Here is a 4,207-nt window from a genome sequence, read left to right on the forward strand (position 1 = left end):
TTGGTTTTTCTGTCTCAAAGCCACATCTTATAACTTGGCATGTCCCAAAACTATTACTGCTAAAGTCTGGAAAAAAAAAAAAAACAGCAGAACCTATTCTCTATTCAAAACCTTCTGTAGAACCCTTTGTCTCATTCAACTTCTTGTCTTAAAACTGCACTATCTCTAAGTCCTCCAAACCCGTGATTCTTGCACACTATTAATTGTTATCACTTCATCTTAATAGACGATTATAGGACTTTTCCTATACTGTATTAAACTCTGAATTTAGGTTCCTAAATATTTTGTCTCATTTAACATTTATACATTAGTCTCATTATACATTATAAATTTATATATAAAAATAAAATATCAATGGTAAAATTTGGTACAGATTTTTAAAAGTAGCCTGGTCATCGATAAGGAGATTTAAAATAAGGAGAACAAAATACTAGAAGTAGCCCTCACTGCAGTGCCCTCTATATGTTGTTCATTTAGGTTTTTCTCTTGTCAAGGCAGAGTGACTGTAGTAATACATGCATCTGTGTCAGATGATGAAATAACTTCTAGCTAGATAGTTATAAGCATTGCAATAAATCCATATGCCCTAAAATTCACTGTATTTCTGCTTTCTTAACTCATTAGAAGTTTCAAAATATATAAATTATCATTTTATTTGCTGCAGAGGAAAAATCCATGGAGGGAACACTACAACATCTGATACCTGTCACATCAGCATACAATGAGACTCATATCCGTCCACCTGCTTTCATTCTCATTGGCATTCCTGGGCTGGAGTTTGCCCACATCTGGATTTCCATCCCCTTTTGTGTGGTCTACCTTTTGGCACTACTGGGAAACTGCTCTCTTCTGTTTATCATCAAGACAGATCCAAGCCTCCACGAGCCAATGTATCTCTTCCTCTGCATGCTGGCTGTGGCTGATCTTGTTGTGTGTACCACAGCTGTGCCCAAACTCCTCAGTGTCTTCTGGTTCCATGATAGATTCCTTTTGAAGCCTGCCTCACTCAAGTGTTCCTGATTCACTCTTGCTCCACAATGGAGTCAGGCTTCTTCCTGGCCATGGCTTTTGATCGCTGTGTAGCTATTTGTAACCCATTAAGACACTCAGCTATTTTGACACAAACTGTAATTGGGAAGATGGGCCTAGCTATTGTGCTCAGGGGCACTGCACTTCTGAGCCCTCATCCCTTCCTGCTACGTTGGCTTCCTTACTGCAGAACCAATATAATTGCCCACACTTACTGTGAATTCATGGCACTCATCAAGATTGCCTGTGCTGAGACAAGAATCCGCAGAGCATACAGCCTCATTGTTGCCTTCCTTACTGGGGCAGTGGACTTCATGTTGATCGTTTGTTCTTATATCCTCATACTCCACACAGTCTTCCACCTCCCATCCAAGGATGCCCGACTCAAATCCTTGGGCACTTGTGGCTCCCATGTCTGTGTCATCTTGGTGTTCTATACTCCAGCCTTCTTCTCTTTTCTCACCCACAGATTTGGGCAGCATGTAGCTCCCCATGTCCATATATTTATAGCCAACATTTATCTTCTTGTTCCACCTTTGGTAAACCCCATTATCTATGGGGTGAGGACCAAGAGGATACGGGACAGGTTCCTTAAATTTTTCAGTTTTTCAAAGCCACTGGATTGAGGTTTTTATTGTTGGTGGTGGTGGTGATGGCAGTGAGAAATCTAAATGAAGCATGATATCATTCTTAGAATGTATGGTTTGTTCATAAAGATACTCCCAGTGATAAGATGGCTAAGTTTTTTCTGTGGAAAGTAATTTATACAAAGGTAATTGTTTAAGCAGATATAGTAGTATACATAATGCATGTCTCCAGAAAAAAATGACCTAAATAAATACTGGGATTATTCTGAAATAATCTAGTTATGCTGTAAAAAATAATCATTTGAATCTAATCACTGTAACTGCCATATAATGTATTTAAAAGTTCCAATTATACATGCCTGAAACTTATCATTATAGAAAGAATGAATGTAAACATATGTGGATATAAAATTTAAAGGAGATCAGAAAGCTATGAAAGGCCGGCGCCATGGCTCGATAGGCTAATCCTCCGCTTTCAGTCCGGCACACTGGGTTCTAGTCCTGGTCGGGGCGCTGGAGTCTGTCCAGTTGCTCCTCTTCCGGTCCAGCTCTCTGCTGTGGCCCAGGAGTGCAGTGGAGGATAGCCCAAGTCCTTGGGCCCTGCACCCCATGGGAGACCAGGAGAGGCACTTGGCTCCTGACTTCGGATAAGCGCAGTGCGCCAGCCACAGTGCGCCAGCCACAGCAGCCATTGGAGGGTGAACCAACAGCAAAGGAAGACCTTTCTCTCTGTCTCTCTCTCTCACTGTCCACTCTGCCTGTCAAAAAATAAATAAATAGGTTTCCTTTTTGGTGTTCAGTCAGTTGTCACCGATCAGGGAGAACATATGGTATTTGTCCCTTTGGGACTGGCTTATTTCACTCAGCATGATGTGTTCCAGATTCCTCCATTTTGTTGCAAATGACTGGATTTCGTTGTTTCTTACTGCGGTATAGTATTCTAAAGAGTACATGTCCCATAATTTCTTTATCCAGTCAACCGCTGATGGGCATTTAGGTTGGTTCCAGGTCTTAGCTATTGTGAATTGAGCTGCAATAAACATTAGGGTGCAGACCGCTTTTTTGTTTGCCAATTTAAATTCCTTTGGGTAAATTCCAAGGAGTGGGATGGCTGGGTCGAACGGTAGGGTTATCTTCAGGTTTCTGAGGAATCTCCAGACTGACTTCCATAGTGGCTTGATCAGTTTGCATTCCCACCAACAGTGGGTTAGTGTCCCTTTTTCCCCACATCCTCGCCAGCATCTGTTGTTGGTAGATTTCTGTATGTGAGCCATTCTAACCGGGGTGAGGTGAAACCTCATTGTGGTTTTGATTTGCATTTCCCTGATTGCTAATGACCTTGAACATTTTTTCATGTGCCTGTTGGCCATTTGGATTTCCTCTTTTGAAAAATGTCTATTGAGGTCCTTGGCCCATCTCTTAAGTGGGTTGTTGGTTTTGTTTTTGTGGAGTTTCTTGATCTCTTTGTAGATTCTGGTTATTAACCCTTTGTCTGTTGCATAGTTTGCAAATATTTTTTCCCATTCTGTCGGTTGTCTCTTCACTCTCCTGACTGTTTCTTTTGCAGTACAGAAACTTCTCAATTTGATGCAATCCCAATAGTTGATTTTGGCTTTGACTGCCTGTGCCTCCCGGGTCTTTTCCAGAAATTCTTTGCCTGTGCCAATATCTTGAAGGGTTCCTCCAATGTTCTCTAGTAACTTGATGGTGTCAGGTCGTAGATTTAGGTCTTTAATCCATGTTGAGTGGATTTTTGTGTAAGGTGTAAGGTAGGGGTCTTGCTTCATGATTCTGCACGTGGAAATCCAATTTTCCCAGCACCATTTATTGAATAGACTGTCCTTGCTCCAGGAATTAGTTTTAGATCCTTGATCAAATATAAGTTGGCTGTAGATGTTTGGGTTGATTTCTGGTGTTTCAATTCTGTTCCATTGGTCTATCCATCTGTTTCTGTACCAGTACCATGCTGTTTTGATTACAACTGCCCTGTAGTATGTCCTGAAATCTGGTATTGTGATGCCTCCGGCTTTGTTTTTGTTGTACAAGATTGCTTTAGCTATTCGAGGTCTCTTGTGCCTCCATATAAATTTCAGCACCATTTTTTCCAGATCTGAGAAGAAAGTCTTTGGTATCTTGATTGGGATTGCATTGAATTTATAAATTGCTTTTGGGAGAATGGACATTTTGATGATATTGATTCTTCCAATCCATGAGCATGGAAGATTTTTCCATTTCTTGGTATCCTCTTCTATTTCTTTCTTTAAGGTTTTGTAATTTTCATCGTAGAGATCTTTAACGTCCTTGGTTAAGTTTATTCCAAGGTATTTGATTGTTTTTGTAGCTATTGTGAATGGGATTGATCTTAGAAGTTCTTCCTCAGCCATGGCATTGTCTGTGTATACAAAGGCTGTTGATTTTTGTGCATTGATTTTATACCCTGCTACTTTGCCAAACTCTTCTATGAGTTCCAATAGTCTCTTAGTAGAGTTATTTGGGTCCCCTAAATAAAGAATCATGTCATCTGCAAAGAGGGATAGTTTGAGTTCTTCCTTCCCAATTTGTATCCCTTTAATTTCTTTTTCTTGCCTAAT

General features: G+C 40.4%; 1 pseudogene; it reads left to right on the forward strand.

Moving 5' to 3' along the window:
• The first annotated feature begins 675 nt into the window (after positions 1-675).
• On the forward strand, positions 676-1,655 carry LOC100349375 (olfactory receptor 52K2-like; annotated as a pseudogene).
• Positions 1,656-4,207: the final 2,552 nt, after the last annotated feature.

Source organism: Oryctolagus cuniculus, chromosome 1 (genome assembly GCF_964237555.1).
Source record: "Oryctolagus cuniculus chromosome 1, mOryCun1.1, whole genome shotgun sequence".
Classification (NCBI taxonomy): Eukaryota; Metazoa; Chordata; class Mammalia; order Lagomorpha; family Leporidae; genus Oryctolagus; species Oryctolagus cuniculus.